Source organism: Lepeophtheirus salmonis, chromosome 9 (assembly GCF_016086655.4).
Source record: "Lepeophtheirus salmonis chromosome 9, UVic_Lsal_1.4, whole genome shotgun sequence".
NCBI lineage: Eukaryota > Metazoa > Arthropoda > Copepoda > Siphonostomatoida > Caligidae > Lepeophtheirus > Lepeophtheirus salmonis.
This window is the reverse complement of record NC_052139.2, coordinates 6,066,060-6,083,961: the sequence shown is the minus strand read 5'-3', so window position 1 is coordinate 6,083,961 and position 17,902 is coordinate 6,066,060. Positions and strand designations below refer to the sequence as shown.

The window sequence follows — 17,902 nt, the reverse complement described above, 5'->3', positions numbered from 1 at the left end:
GTTATGCTCCGTCTTTAATGAGCACAAACGAACGTTCAATCAGGTTTTGAACATAATTGAATATATTTAGAAAAGGATGCTCAGAAATTAAATAATAATGAGAACTGTAAAGGAAAATAAAATTTGTTCTTTATACTACCAATTACAAATTATAGGGCCAGCTAAAAAACACACTGGATTTACATGAATGGTTATTCCTCTTCTTCGCCAAAGAAAAAATTATTTAACATAGATCATTTTCCATTGTTACACATCGGGGCTGGGTATCGAGAGAGTGCGAGGAACACGCAGGAGCGATACATATTGATTAAAGTTATGATTTTGAAGGATAGAATATCACGTGATTCTGCTTTAGAAATGAGACATTAACACACTTATTACAATAAATATTTGAAATTTTGAAATTCAAAAATACTTGATTTACTTCGTGTAGCTCATAAAAATAATTTTCATGTTCTGATATAATAGATCTATTAACATTGAGATATCTTAAATTTCTTTTATTAAAGTCACTAATATGATATTTGATACAATGAGTAATCAAAAAATGTTGGCTAACACTTTATCCGTAGCTGTAGATTACTAGTAAATTGATATGTTAAAGTATTACAACGGTTATTTGCGATATTTGGTTAAAAAAGTCTGAGTAAAAAAAAAGTGGCAAGATCGATACGTAGAAAATCAAACAAATTAATAAATGTCAAATGAGTCGACATAGAAGTTCTTAATATTAAAAATTACAAATGGATTCAACCAATTATAAATGGCAAGTGTAAGTTATGTACATACAAAATATAAAGAGGGATTTTTACTCAGAAATTACTTTACCAATTTTTAATTTTAAATAAAATGTTCTTCATCCTATTATACTTCAAATACACTTAATAAATTCCACATCTATATTTTCAAATCCATGGAGCATACCCAAATGTTAATCCAAAGAAACAGATGTAAACTAAACACCTGGGACAACATTTGAAGCTACGACGCCCTTTGAGACTATTAAGGTAGTTATTCTTTGTTGTTTGTAAATCCAGATGTTTTCTGTTACTCATCCTTGTATTGAATCATATTACACCAACAAATTGAGTTAAAATTTGTTCTAGTAAAAGATAAAAAGGACGGTAGAAGAGTAAAATAATCACATCGAAAGATTGAGAATGTTGTAGCTTCATCAGACTTTCTTGATCTTTTTAAGCCCTGTTTAACAGTAACATTTTTTCAACGTAATCATCCTTCTTCTTATTTTTCTTTCATATGGTGTCTTGCTGGACTTTCATTCATGGTTAGCCATTTGAATACTTCAGGGATATAGCATAAGCTTTCCAATAACTTATATCCAAAAGTATTTATATCAAAAGGGCATTTCAGTGCAGTCAACAAAGAGAGTTTATTCATTCAAATTCGAAAAATTAAACACTCAAACGTTTTTTAAAGTGCTGAAAAAAACAAAAAAACAACAACTTCATTTAATACTACTTTATTCTTGTTGTCAACTATAAGTTTTATTCATGCTAATTCTTTTACTCTATTTAGGCCATTAGATTTTAAAACGTCAGTCATACTTATTACAATAACATATTTAATATTATCACCTTGTTTTATTTTCTTATGGTGCTTACAAATAATAGAATCAAACATATGGACTGGTAAACTATGCTGCAGCGTAAAAGGGTTTAGTATTAATTTATTTCACATTTGTTTAACCAATAAATATTATACATAGTTGCTTAGAAGATGATTCTACATTCAATCAGTTTGAGACTTCTAACGATATTAAGATATTCCAACAGAATTGTATAGAAGTTAAGAGGTCAGTTATACTGTTTTAAAAAAACACATACTCACTTATAACTATTTGTATGCATGTAATACACTATATTTTGTAATTAAAAAAAAAAGGCAAATTATCTTTAAGAGTCTAGAATTATCTTCAACTTGTTTTCTAAGGCAAAAAATAAACATAAGTAAGCAGGGGTATACTGATTTAAAAATATATATACATAAGAAACGTTCATCTCAAGTTCCATCTTATAAATGTAATTATTATCCATTAGATTGAGAGGAGTAATTTTTGCGTTATACAGCTACAGTAAGGCCAATAAAGAGCTTTTATCCTTATTTCCAATTGGCTTGTCTTCATCCTTTTCGTCCATTATTTGTGATTTTCCCGCCATCGACATCAATGACTTCCTCCAGAACCCCTTGCACATATTGATACATAGTCCTTCCTCATGATCCTCCACAGGTGGTTTACAGAGTATCTTTGATTGATGGACTTTGAAGGCCTTTCTATTTATGCGATTCAATACTGTTATCCAGTGGATTCACATACAGCCTCTAAGGGGAGGGGAGGTTCCCAAAAGTCCTTTTATCCAAACTTAATTTCTCCATTTATCCACTCTAGTACAAACTTTTGCCGTATGTGCCAGAGCCCTGTCCTGCAAACAAATATAATTGGTTCTTTTCTATTGCATTGGTGATCTATGGCAGTGTTCACCAAAGTGAAGGCCGCGGGACACAAAGTAGGGGTTCCTACAGGATCTTTTAAAAAAGTATTTCTCAGAAGACAGTCCTCCACAAAATCCTAAATGTATTGAATCCCTTTTACCGATACAGCTATTCATCTTTTGTCACATACGCAAGATGCACCTATCAAACTTTCATATGACCAATCACTAAAAACATATTATGATTTTAAAATAATTGACGAATTCTTGATTTCTGTGATGAATGAGTACCCACTGCTGGCTAATACAGCTTTAGATTTATTTAGATTATTTGACTCAACTTATTATTGTGAGCAGACCTATTTCATATTAATTTATATATTATAAATAAATACAGATCGCGCTTTCACTTCAGGTTGCTTGTGTCCAAAATTAAACCTAAAATATACATGCTTAGCTCAATTCACATCTGTCACATTAAGACTGTGATTCGCTTATAAACCGGCTGGTCTGTCAATTTAGTGTCTGTTTCAAAATCTTCATGTAAATAATACAAAATTATTTATTTATCAAGTATGTAGTTTATTGGTATAGCTGATTTCCATTTATTAAGAATTTCCATGTTTGACACGGGAAAAATATGCAGGGAAGTTCTTATTTTATTATCATTGGGCTTTCAATATATCTTTTACCAATGTGGAAACAAGGAATCACACTATTTGAAGGCATATTTCACGTCAAGCAAGAAAAATCGCTTTCTATGCAAAATAATATTCATTTATAACAAGACAAGAAAAAACGCCTGGCAATGTCGAAGATTCTTCTCGACAAGCTTAAGAAAAAGCTCTCACTCGCCTGATGGTTTGCCACTTGACTTCGCTGTGCTTAGGTGTTTAAAGGGGATACTGTCAGGAGTCCAATACAAGACCAAGGACCAGCTGAAGTCTTCCCTCAAGAATGCCTGAGCCAACCTCGGCCAGAGCTTCATTGCCAAATTATGCAGCAAGTTTCGGTCCAGGCTGGAGTTGGTAGTGGAGAACATAGGTGGCCATATTGAATGGACATGTGTCTAAGACTCTCATCTTTCATGTTAAATAAATTAATTCGTCGACCACATTAAAAATTACAGAATTATTTAACTATTTTTAAAAATTTCAGAGTATTCAGTTTTAGACGCGCATACATGTATTTGACGAAAATTTTCATACGATTTCTAGTCCTATGGATTGATTAGTAAGTACTTCTTTTTCACTTATGGTTGCTGCCCAATCTTCATCAAGGTTGTTTAAAAATTCTCTGAAGATGTCAAAGTCATAGTAGTAGTACTCCACTGATTTTAACAACGAATGAATGAGTAAATACTCGCTTTCTTGTTCCATAATTCAAAAACATATTTATCCCATTACATTTAGTTCGTTCGTTAAAGGAAACTTTTGAACCATATCTGGATGTAATTCATGTGCAACACATGTAATATGAATCGATTCCTGTAAATTTGTTCGAAGATCTTCCCCTGCTTTGAAACAATATGAGGTGGCATCAGTGGTGTCTACACGGCACACAAGCTTCTCCCAATAACTTATCAGTAGGGGTAAAGACGATGTTGTTTACATTATTGGCGTTTGTATTCTCAATATCAATCAAGTCAATAGGATAAGGTCTCCAACTGATGTGTGTGTCCAAAAGACCAATCAAAATTGCCATTATTGACCTCCCTTGATGATGTCTTGTCTCATCTAATGCAACCAAAATACATTTTTCTTCCATCTCTTCTTTTGTTCTATTCAAAACTCCTTCCCAAGGAAGTTGTTAACGATCCATCGACCTGGTTTAGTTTTTACATTTTATTTACAATAACTAAGAGAAATAGGAAGGATCCAGAACATTTAAAAGCATGTTGCACAACACAAATAACTTCTCTATCTCTAAATTTAAGGATGTACCTTTTAGTTCTCCTTCGTCTCCTCGAATCTCGTGTTTCTTGAAGACTTTTAAGTTGTTGATGTGATGGGAGGTTTTGCAGTGGCGGATTACTTATCATAAATAACAATATGGGTACGAAAAACTGCAAGAACGGCAAGACATCCTCTATTTGGCAAAATCATAATTACAGACATTGGTACCTCCATTGTTAGATACCCATAAAAAAAGATACAATTTCTTCGGCATAATGCACGTGAGAAAAAAGCAAGGAGAAGTTGCTTTGTTGAAATAAAATACTAGAGTTCCAAATGTCTGGATCAAAATCACATGCTTTATATTATTTTGAAATATTTTAAATTTAAGTTATAACTCAATTTAGACAACATATGTACTTAATTTGGGTATCAAATAGATTTGCTGAAAGTATGTGAGCATAATGTCATCGATTATATATAACATAACAACAAGTTACCTTCAGTCCTCAGCATCGAATTATTAAAGTTATGTAACTTTTAGTTCACAATGGAAATTGTAAATAATTCAATCGAAGAAGTTAGGAGCATCCTGGACTCTCCTTGTTTATATGATAATAAATATGAGCATTTACTTTCATGTTCATGTTGTGTAAAATATTTTCATAATGAAGGAAATCTTTCTTCTCACATAGGATCAACTCATTTACCCTTTCAAAATATTTGCCCATTTTGTGATGAAACACGTCTTAACCTCCCATCCTGATAGGCTCTCTCGGTCAAAGTCAAATACTAATTGTTTATTATCTACTGTTGGGACGCCAATATTTTATTAACAGTGGGCTCCCGGCCCAGTTCTCCTATTAGAACGCAGCTCTTGGGTGATTTAATTCCATTAAATTTATGTTCAAGAAAACATAAGGAAGGTTCAGCACCAGTGTCAGATGACGACTCTGATATGGGCTCCGCTCCGTCCTCCCGGCCCAGTTCTCCTATTAGAACGCAACTCTTGGCTGATCCAATTCCAGTAAATTTATTTTCAAGAAAACATAAGGAAGGTTCAACACCAGTGTCAGATGACGACTCTGATAACAACATTATACTATATCCTTCAGTATCAAATTCACTGAATACCACTAATAAACATAGTAAGTCTTCACAAAAACGGCAAAAACAAACTCATGTACCAAATATTAATAAAGACGAACGTTATTGGGCTCGGCGTCTTAAGAACAATGAGGGTGTAAAGCAGAGTAGAAATATGGGTATCAAAACGTGAAAAAGTTATATTCGAGGAAAATGCACGCTTGGAAAAGTTAGCCAAGGATTTGAAGAATGAAGTTGATCGAATGGCCATGGATAATAAGAAATTAACATTTAAAATGAACATTATCATGGAGGAAAACAATCGACTTAAAACGCTTTTAAGTCTTTTTCAGCAGCAGTAAGCTAAAAAACATAACATGAATAACAACAATGAGCACAGTAAGGGATAACAGAATCAGACTTTGATGTTGATGAATATGCTGGAGAAACATAAAGGAAGAACGAATTGTGCATTTTTGAAATGAACTTTATTTATACAGTAATATTTTTTTAAATTATTTTTAATAAATTAATTATTAACTTAAAAAAAAAATATTGTAACATATATGTAATACAAACACATACACAAAAGAGCTCATAATATAAAAATAATTATAAAAGACTCCTTGTCAAAAGCTATATATTTTGCCATGGAAATGAATGCTTAGAGTCGAATAATTACTTAAGAGGCCACAAAAAGTGTTTTGTTGGCTCCCTCAAACCCGTAAAGGATTTTGTGTGATCATCTCCCTGCCCTGTTCCCGATGGTTTCTACTATTTTATTCAAAAACTTGCAGTCTCAGAGTACGTATGAGATTGTATATTATCAACTTTAGGTATAACTAAAGTTGATACTTCTGCAGAGAAAAACGCGTGCAAGGAGAAGAGGGAAAAAAATACATATGGTAACATTGTATAAAATACTGATGTGATTGTCAGCTGCCTGCTGTATTATAATTTTTGAGGGTATAACGAAAGTATTTATTAGCAAAATGTTTAATGAAGATATACTACGAATAATTAACTGAGACGTTTTTTTATCCGTTACGGTACATTTGAAAACGTCACACTCCCTGAAAGTGTAATTAATTGTGAACATTATTCTCAGTATAATAACTAATGAAACGACAAACTAGAGTATTCCAAAATATATTATGTAATATTGAAAAACCTAATGATCGTACCCAAGTCTTTAAGCGGAGAAACTAGTCTCAGACAAACTAGTTGCGAACCATCCAATGCTACTACCCCCTGTTGTTATGACCATTTAAGCAGTTTTTGCCATTTAATGAGTTATGTATCATAATTCTTGATATGTTTAGCCAAAATAGAATCATATTTTATGGTTAGATAAAAAAAAAGAAATACTTACTGTTAGATGGTACAAAATTCAGAGTTCTATTTCAATATTAGTAAATATTTTATACTTTTTACTGATAACTTTGATCGTAATTTGGTGTGGATGACTCAAAATATACTTAAAATTATCTCAAGTTCACAATTTACAATGGGGGTATTTCTATAAATGGCATTATTACCGACATCCTCCATTAATTTAATGATGGCTCCTCGGGAAGAGAAGAATTTACCCGTGTATTTCTCAATAGATTTTTTTAATGTAGGATGATTAGCAATGGATAAAGGCATATTACATGCAATAAGCATCTTTTTTATATCAAAGTTAAAGTCTGACATGATGTATTCACCATTAACTTGATTTGATAATCATCATTTTTTTCCATAATTGAGTTTAGATTACTTTTGTATTCTTCGACGAAATATTCTTATTAACTTTTTAAGTACGTCGCAAATTACTGTCGAAGTAGCCAAAATTGATCATCACAATAAAAGAATGAATGAATGACCAATTTGATTTGAAAGGCCATAGTAGGACAAACATAAGTCTTTAAATCAAATAAAGTTTCTTAACTATAGCTAAAATTCTTTCATATTTTAACTCATCCCACTAATTTGAATACAGAGACTATAATTGACTCAAATAAGTCTATGAAATATTGGGTTGTATGTATATTTTATATTGTAGTAAAATAAATTGGGATTTTCTCATTTTTTTGACTTTTGTTCAAGATTGCTTGTATGTTGACAAATCCCATTTCACCAATATGTTGGATTTACTTGCTAAGACGGACATTACATAAATAATAATGCCAATAGGAAGTTATTGTTTGTAATTTTATTTGTCCTTGTGAAGACTGAGGAGTAACCGGGGAAAATCCTTATATAAAGAGTGGAAAAGGTCGAAACAAACTGTGTTTCAAGAGACAGTTATACTTTAAAGTGAAGGAAACATGCAAATTAGTCTTTTGGAATGTACCAAAAAATAAAATGTCGATCCTGGATTCACTTAGCTAAAGAGGAAATCGTCAATGTAGTTGGAGAACATAATCATCTTGTAGATGCAGCGAAGGTAGAGGTTGAATCTATCTACCAAAGCATCAGATCAAAGGCTATTGAAACGGTAGAATCTCCCAGCATAATACTTTCAACTCCTTTTGAAGGATGCAGCTAAGCTGGATCAGCTAAATTACCTGCCGTAAAAAATATAAGGGAACGATGCATACCATAAGACAAAGAAGTAGTCTTTGTCCAGTACTCCCACAACATCGACAGGACATTGTATTTCTCAACGATATCTCAAAATTGTCTATTCGTGAAGAGTTTATATTTTTTGACTCAGGAAATAAAAATCTGCGTGTATTAATCTTTTGTACTCAAAGAAATTTAAAACTACTCTCTAGAAGTGAGCACTGGTACACGGACCGAACTTATAAAACAAGTCCCACTCTTTTTTATCAATTATATACTATTCATGCCTTAAAACAAAATATAGCTCTGCCACTTGTATATGATCTAAGTTATAATCTAAGCTATTGAATGACTAATAATAAAATTGACACCTTTTGTGCGTTTTTTTTGTTAGAAGGTAATGAATATATTTTTATATTACTTGATTATTGTATAATGGAAATCAATAATAGGTTTATTAAGTTTCGATAAAATTGATTAAAAATGTAACTGATGTTATTTGTCTTATATGGGTTTTATTTATTACTTAAAAGCTGACATACATTAAAATAGCTCTGCAAAAGTATATATTTTTTTTCACTATGACAAAATTAGAATTAACTAAAGAGGTTCAAGAGACTATTTAAAGTGTAATCTTTATCTAATTAATTCAATGTTGCAGATAATTCAGGTTCTTAATTGATTTTAATATTAACTTTGGGCACTTTAACATTAGATTCATTTAAGTTGATATTTTCAAAGATTAATATCAAGGGTATTGCATGTAAAATCGACAAAAACAAAACAAAATATCACTCAAACATAGAAAGTTTATCATAATATATATATATTTTTTAGAGAAATGTCAAATGAGATTTTCATTCTACCTGCAGCAGCTAATTAGTTATATTAATATTAATTCAACTGTAGATTCATCCAAATCCAAAATAAATTCAAAAATGTATTTTAAAAATAAAAAATATAATTCTAGATAATTTGAGACAATTAGAACTATTTAATTACTAATATATCTATATCAATTTAAGAAAATACAAATATTATAAAGCTAAATAGCAAATCTTTTGCAATTAGTGGGTAAGTTTATCGTTAAGCTTAAGAAATTTAAGTTTTGATTTCAATTAGGAACTTATTTACTAAAATAATACTGACTTTACTGAATTATTAGATCTTTGTATTAAAAGTAGAATAAAATACTATATTATAGTCTATAGATGATTTCTTTCATTAAGATTTATTCCAAATATACGTATTGTTGGGGTTGAATTTTCTTTGGGATGAACTTGTCTTGGGATACACTTTCCTCGCGGTGAAATTGCTTCGCGATAACTTGTTTTGGGATGAACTATCCTGGCGATGAACTTGCTCCGGGATGAACTTGTCTTGGGGTGAAAGAAGCGCGTTGTACTTTCCGTATAAATACATATTACAATAAATATACAAATTCAAATACTTTGTAATACGCTTTTTTTATGTTCATAGTACCCAGAGTCAGCTGCATTAAATAAGACATGATGCAAATAAATAAAAGAAGCTAAAAAGTAAAATACACTACATTTTTATTTAATCAATAAAAGACGAAAAGTGACACTCATATATATTTGTTAGTCCTTGTTTGACTCCGATTGAACTGAAAATAGACATCGGAGTTATTCTTTTAGATTTATTACAATAAAATTCTATTTTTTTCTCCTTTCAAACCTGTTTAATCTAAGAGATAGTAATAAAAAAGTCATTCTGATACCAAAATAATGTCTCGAGCTTCAATATTAAGGAAGTTATGCCCAATTTATCATCTAAAGTTAACACCATTTTTTTACTTGTGTTATGTAATAACCAACACTAAAATCTGTGATCTAATAAAATATGATATTTAAATAAAACAATATCTTACACATCGGGGCTTATAATTTTAGGTTAGGAGAGGATTTCTCTCCCTTTAACATGTCAGGGAATGTGTTAATTAATTACTTAGCATCACATCCCAGGTATTCCTATAATGTCCTTGCAACAACAAAAGTGGCTTTAGTAAAGAATCAATGAAGGTCGAAATGTTATCATCAGATGAATTGTTCACCAGGTTCATGTAATATTCATACAGTTTAAATCCGCCGTTACCTAAATATCCAAATACGTTGGATGTTAAAATGCTCCTTAATAAATTCAAAGATTTAAGGTCTCCTGATTGTTTCATCATATGAAATACTTGCAAAAAAGTCCATACTTTAATAGCTTTGGAGAGTATAGTTAGAGTTAGTTCTTTAACTTTATTAAGTTTCAGCTATAGAATAAATAGCGATTGATCTATTTTTCTCCTCTTTTTGTGTCCCAAAATGATCGAGTTGAAGCCATTTGAGCAGTGGAGTTAATTTATCAAGTTTTCTCAGACGAGAAAAGTTTTTATTATTATAAAACTTGGTTGTTAATGTCCCCAATTGCCCCACGTCAGTGGTGCTTGCGTCACATGAAAACGCTCTATTGTTAAACACACTATATGAATAAACTACTGGACAACTGTTTCATTCACGTATTCCTAAGCCAAATGGACGTTAAAATAATATTCATAAAATACAATATTTGTTTTTAATATTTATATTGACATCTGACATATTTGTTTTGATTCTGTATGAAAAGTGTTTGATAATGAAGCCTTACTTTTGAATGAATATTACTATACTATGATATAAAAATGAGATGATGTCATAGTACGAACACTTAACAGTTTTATTAAATATTTATATCACTTAAGCTAAAATAGTGGCGCTACTGTGAATATTCATTGTATCTATTCATAGAAATAAAGAAAACACGTAACATATTGTGTGCATCTAATGACTTTACATTTATGCTTTTGTAAAAACCTAAATTGGTATTGATGTGGATATTCACTTAAGGGAAGGTTTAACTTTTAATTTTCTTTTAGAATATTTAATAAATACGAAATGCAATGTTGCCAGATAATGTTTCGTAATTTATATAATTATGTCGAATATTGGGCTAATTGTAATTATTAACTAATATATTAGAGCAGGAATGTTAATCTCAATATAATATGTTTTATATCCAATGTGTTTGAGTAGTAGTTATTACCTATTCAGTTATTAAATTGACTTAGTTATATTTAATTTATTAAATTTCCTTGCCTCTAATATATTATTTCTTCTTTCATCTCTAAATTATGTAATTATGTTTATCCATCTACAGTTTGTGTTTTAAAGTCCCTTTTAAATCAATCAGAAGATATTTAACCATCAAAAACCACCATTTTATCAGTCAACGATCCTAAGGACCTATTAGTCGGCCTACAGTCCTAACTATCTTTTTATTTTCTTCACTTCCAGCTGGAAATGAATAATTTAAAAACAAAGGAAATAATAAATGATAGATACAACTTATAATAATTAGGTACATGCTTGTGATCGGAAGGCAAAATTGAACGGCGTTCCATGGAACGTGCTTTCAATGAACGGAACATAATTTTTTTAAATGTTGAATGTTGGACGCTCAAAGTGAGGTTTTAGCTTACCGTTCTATTAGTATTTCTTAATTAAAATTAAGAAATCAAAGGAAATATTAAAATTTTACTTTTTTTAAATATGATGTGAAGGGGGATAAAGTAGAGACAAACGCTTGAGATAACTATTTGGCGGCATGTGTCATAGGGAAGGGGGGCGAGGGGACAGTTTTAGAAGGTTGTTATCGCACATGAATGTTTCTAGTACCCTACCTAAAATATGAACTTGACCTGTTCAATAATTTTAAATCATGGGGCCGAGGCCCATGATTTGGCCTAGAGCGGAAGCTAATTGGCCATTAAAAATATGGGAGCAGAGTCCTGTTGGAACCCTTGTTTCCCTCTAGGTAGTTTTACTTCATCCAGAGCAAAACCACCTCCTTGGATGGATGAACACTGAACGAAAAAATAAAAAAACAGAACCCCAAAATAGTGAGACGCTTTTACAATACTGCTTAAGTATGATATGTAGGGTTGTTGGAATCGTTGAAAAAGAAAGAATTTGATTGGTTGAAAGGTATGATATAAAAAATGAATAAAACACGTTGGTACCCTTACATATTCGAAACAACTTCTCCTCAGTATTGTTATAGTGGATAATATTGTAGAGAAAAACGCGTGCAAGGAGAAGGAGGGAGAAATACATATGGTATTATTGTTTAAAATACTGATGTGATTCTCACTGATAATCACATCACTATTTATGAGTTGCCTACTTTATTATGATTTTTGAGGGTATAACGAAAGTATTTATTAGCAAAATGTATAACAAAGATATACAACGTAGACAGTTTTTATCCGTTACATTAGATTTGAAAAGTCCCGCTCCATAAAATTGTAATTCATTATGAACCATATTCTCAGAATAATAACTAATAAAACAACAAAGTAAAAGTATTTCGATATATATTTGAAGTTCCAAGTTTAAAGTAGAAGGCTTAAATTAAACATAATCTACATAATACAAAATAAAAAATAAACCATCATACATTGAAGTTAATTATACAAAATTAAACAATTAGAATCATATAACTCATAATAACAATAAATTATAAATACAGAATATTGAAATAATAAATTGATCCAAGTAATATTTTCTTGTTCTAAAATCGGAATTCAGTTCAATATGTCATAACTTTAGGTTGCACAACACAAGCCAAACTTGGAGTTTAATCAAAATATCATCAACCTTTTTTCCTCATGTGCAAGTTGCATGTACAATTGTGCACAGGATAGATATATCTCAACCGATGAGATCTTAATAATAAAGTAAATGTCAAAATCATAAAAATAATGTTATATTTAAATGAATATCTTATTCCAATCTGAGTACAAACAGCTTTTAGAATCCCACTTTCAATTATTTCATGTTTATCCAAAAAAAAGAAAAGTTAATCCATGCAGTCAAATTCTAAACCTTAATTACATATCATAGATATAAAAATAAGGCTCCTTTATAACTGATAAGACAATTCAGGCAACCATTCTTGACTTAATGTAGTTTTCTACCATGACATTCTAAAGATTTAGAGCAAAAGCTAATTATGTAGTAATGTCCGGTGATATTACTCCTTATTAAGAGCATCAAAAAAATGTCCCCTGGTTAGTTATGCTTGTATAACAACATACTATTATCATGAAGGATACACACAATTGCTAATTATAATGCTACACCCAATGCAACTACCCAGTTGTTGTGACCATTTCAGCCATTGTTTTTGCCTTTTTATGAGTTTTTTGAACACCATTTCTTGGAGCTAATCAACCATAGCTAATCCTTAGATGATAAAAAATTAGTATTTATTGACAATATAATATTGGAAGACCTAATGATCATACCCAAGTCGTTAAGGGAAGAAACTAGTGTCAAATAAACTACTTGTGAACCATCCAAGGCTACCACCCCTGTTGTTGTGACCATTTAAGTAGTTGTTTTTGCCATTTAATGAGTAGTGTATCATAATTCTTGATAATTTTAGCTAAAATAGAATCATATTTTACGCTTAGATTTAAAAAAATGAACACTTACTGTTAGATAGTACAAAATTCAGAGTTCCATTTCAATATGAGTAAATATTTCATACTTTTTACTGATAACTTGTTCGTCATTTGGTGTGGATGACTCTAAACATGCTGAAAGTTCTCTCAACTTCACAGTTTACAATGGGGGTATTTCTGTAAATTGAATCTTTAACACAGGCTTGGCCTCGTAACTCATTGTAAGCTGGATTTTCTGATAGGAAATTGGTCAATTTAGATTGGAATGGCTCTAGCTTAATATAATTTCGTAGCAGTTCAACGATGGTAATGCTGACAAGTAAGGGTAAACGTCCTTCTAAAGCTGTAATGGCCCCAGAAATTTGATTGAGATTATTATGAATAGTGGTCAACTCTTTAAATGTATATTCGTCAGTAATAATCTCCTTTGCTTTAATCATAGAAGCTATTTTTTCATGGAGGCTACTTAAATATTCCCTGATTACAATGAAGTGCTAAAAATAGTAAGTTGCTGTTTTTAACCAAGTTCCCTAGCGTGTAATGACTGTAGCTGGGGGGTAAGGCAATTTGGTAAGAAGCAGCGAATCTACGTTTTCTTATTCCAGCGTTCAAAAATATTTTGTAGATTGCGGATATTAATTCATTTGTTCTAGGGAACTCTTTACGAGCAAGTGCAACAACGTTATGGATCCCATGAGCCACGCAGATAATATGTTTCAACTGAGGGTAGTATCTTTCTAGGTCTTCGCCAGCTCTTTCCAATAAGAAGCTCCATCCGTAATAAACACCTTCAGGTGAGTAGCATTAAAGTCGGTTCTAAGAGTAACTTGAATACTCTCGACAACAAAATTTATTATGTTCTTGGCATTAGCACGTTTAATGTCTATCACGTTGATGAGATATGGACGACTCAAGAAATAACTGTCCAAAGGACCAATCAATAAAACAGTGATTGATTGCTCCTGATTATCTTTTGTCTCATCGACAAAAAAACTCCTAAAAAGTATATATATTTGTCATTAAATTATCAGTAAGCTTATATTTGTAGCACTGAACAAATAGAAATACACTCAAACATCATCTCAAAATAAAGGCATCCTCTTTGCTCATCTACACTTGTACATAAATGAACACAATATATAAACTCTAGCTTTTGCTGGAATTACTTATACTGGGAAGCAGTAATACATCCAACAACAACATGAAGACAAATATTCAAATTTACATTCTCTCTGCCTTATTCCTTGGAGTATTTGGAGGATTTCTTAGAAAGTATAAGAAATCGGAAAACCATATATTAATGCCTTTTAAATTATTGATATCATCAAAATAGATGTATGTAAAAACACCATGACCAATTGTACAAGGAATGAAGTTAGATGTATGGAACTGGATTATTACTTTCAATGTTCAAAAACATGTGGATGTACAGGTAAATTAATTATTACAACATTTTTTTTTGTCACATTTTAAAATCTTTCTTTATTTAGGGGTATGCTTTTTTTTTATTGTCATGAACCAAATTGTTACAACCTAGATTTAAGACAGCGATAATGAGAAAAGTAATTTAGGAAATACATGAGAGAATTTCTATAGGCAAACTTATAATTTTTTTTACCTTCGTAAACACCGCAAAAGGGAGAGTTTTTTTTAATTACTTGAAAGGAACGAAGATCAAAACAATTAGAAAATTATTGATGACAGAAAACGATAAGAAACACTTCTTACGGTTGATTGAGAGAAAAATCGAACTGTACAATTAGAATTCAATCTAATAGATGTGTTGAAGGGTTAAGTTTTCCTGATATTAGTTAAAATATCATATTGAATAATTACAAGCCCTCCGCCTTTTGGTAGTACTCAGGCAAAAAAAGGAGTTGCTTCTTCTGTGGGAACAATATAATGACGTCCAACCATTTTTTATTTAAATGTAAAACAATGATTAACATATGGAACCATATAATCCGGGAAATTTTTTCAAAGTTCAACTTGATTTTAAAAACAAAAGATTTGTGTTTTATTTATATTGGTCTTGAGTCGGAAAAAAATAAATTTTATGGTCATGAAAAAATAGCATATTTTATATAAATTAAAAAGTACGATAATCCCCATGTCTCCCTGTTTGTTAACGCATGTGATTAATATGATTAAAGTTTGTAATTAATAATAATTTTGTATTTATGTTGGAATACAGTTGTACTGTTTTACAAAAAAAAAAAAAAACATTTCCTAGTATTTCGAACTATCCCAGAAAGTTAAATATAAAGCTTAAAATTGATCAATACCATATCTTTATATCATTTTTTTCATTTTTCTTTCAGATTACATTCGTTTTGATGGAATTTTTCTAGTTTTTAAGGTAATTTTTATATAACAAAAAAATGAGATCAAATTAAAAAGCTTTATTTAAAGTGAAAGAACGAATAAATAAATAGAGTTTTGTTCCAGAATTTTTCAAGAAATGTAACCTTATATATCATAAATAATTATTTTTTACCAATATATTTTCATACAAATGTATTGAATACAAGATCCAGTCATAAAATCACTCTGTCTGGTCTTCTACATCCATTGTTTTTTTTTTTTCACGTTTATGCAACTTAGTTATTATTAAATCAATATTGACAAATGATTAAGCAAGGATTCAAAATAATGTGTAGACTACCATTTTAAATATTCAAGGTTGTTAATCTTAATCTTTTTTCAGTGCACATTTTTTTTTTTGTTAACCTGAGTAGTATTTTTAACTTTATAAAACTCTTATAACTATTATTTTATTTTGAAGGAGAGAACATCTAAGTTTATAATGTAACCACGCGTATTTGTGCTTAGGAATGAAGAAAAATAAAGCTGAGGATTCGTAAAGGAGTTATAAGTGAAAGACTAAGAGTAGAATCGAAGATCTACAACGTATTACTTCCTGCCTATGTCCTCTATAAACACTAGTGTTGAGATGTAGTCCAGCACCAAAAAAATTTTGAATTCGGTCTCAATTGATTTTTTCTAGACCGATTTATACCGATTTTTCAGTCCAGACCGTGTACCGATTTTTTCCGTTCTCACTTTGTAGACCAATTTTGATTCGTTCTCGGAAATATAAGATTGATTTTTTAAGGATACAATAAAAATCAGCCTAATATATGTTTTTTTTTAATGACTAGCTATTAGTGTTGGATTGAATTGAATTCCTAATCATACTTTTTTTTCCTCTTTCAGTCTTTTTTTTGTCAGTTTCACCATTCACTAGACCTAAGGATCGTTAGTCCTATGGTCCTAGCTATATTTTTTTTTCTTCATTCATAGCTAGGATTGAAGAAAATACAAAATAATGAATGATGGCCAAAACATGTTCTAGCCATACACTACCCCCTTTAAACTGCAGGCATTTTGTTTCTTTAAAATACATTAAAAATAAAACTTTTATCTCCATCATTTAGGATGTTGAAGTTATCAGAAAAGACCGATAAATATGGATCTTAGAGCTGATAAAATTAATCAGAAACAGACTATTAAAACTACAGTCTTTTGTGCTTTTTAAACCAATCCAATACTACTGGCTATTTATTTATATTATATATAAGTTGAACTTTGAATAAGAGGGAAAATAACTGAATGATCATTACCATAAATTATCCTTGAGCGTGGAACTATTATGATTTAAAACATTCTATGTATTACTATCAATTCATGAGAAGAAAAGAAACAGATAGTGTCTAAAACATTTGTACTAAGAAGTTTCTTTTATCATTTTTAGTGGTAGATTAACAAAAATTAAGTTAATAAGCAATAAATGATAAAATTATGGTTGAATAGTAGAGAACCTCTGTGTCACATCATAAATCCTCACTCTGACATTGGCAATAAACTAAATACAAAATCTAAAATGCTGTACTACTACCATAATAACAAGAGGGAAAATTATTGCAGCGCTCCTACGTTTTGGTGTGTGTGTGTGTTGTTGTTTTTTTACACACATTTTCTCTTACTAAAATGTTGTTTATTTATTTGTTTGTTTTTGAGTCAAAATTTGTGTCATGGATTTGCTTACTGTTTTGATTTTCTGTGTTGGATAAATATTACTACAAATGATTATGATTAATCCTTTGGAAGTGCAGCAAATTGTAATCAGATCCATTGTTATGTTGGTCCTTATTTGGGACTGAAGACTACTGTCCCATCGAGTCCTGTCTCGGTTCAGTTCAGTCCCTCATATTAGTCCTAAAAACTTAGAAAGTTCGGTCAATGATGACATAATTCAACCTTATTTCTTATTATAGTTCTAATACTCTAATACTGTAAGTTTTAAGGATCGGTCCCAAGGATCAATAGGGCAAGTCAGAAGATTGGGCAGACCCAAATAAATATGGACCGACACATCACTAATTACCAGTGAAATCGCAACCCTCTTCACGAGT

General features: G+C 30.7%; 2 long non-coding RNA genes across 2 annotated transcripts; one reads left to right on the top strand and one right to left on the bottom strand.

The window, feature by feature from the left end:
- Window positions 1–9,500: 9,500 nt before the first annotated feature.
- Window positions 9,501–9,773, bottom strand: LOC139906364 (uncharacterized). The gene is made up of 2 exons (XR_011781846.1): window positions 9,677–9,773; window positions 9,501–9,605 (listed from the first exon to the last, which is right to left on the bottom strand). It is a non-coding gene; the product is annotated as an uncharacterized lncRNA (long non-coding RNA).
- Window positions 9,774–10,424: 651 nt separating this feature from the next.
- LOC121124406 (uncharacterized) lies at window positions 10,425–16,624 on the top strand. The gene is made up of 6 exons (XR_005866298.2): window positions 10,425–14,281; window positions 14,359–14,490; window positions 14,550–14,759; window positions 14,821–14,919; window positions 15,809–15,846; window positions 16,273–16,624. It is a non-coding gene; the product is annotated as an uncharacterized lncRNA (long non-coding RNA).
- Window positions 16,625–17,902: the final 1,278 nt, after the last annotated feature.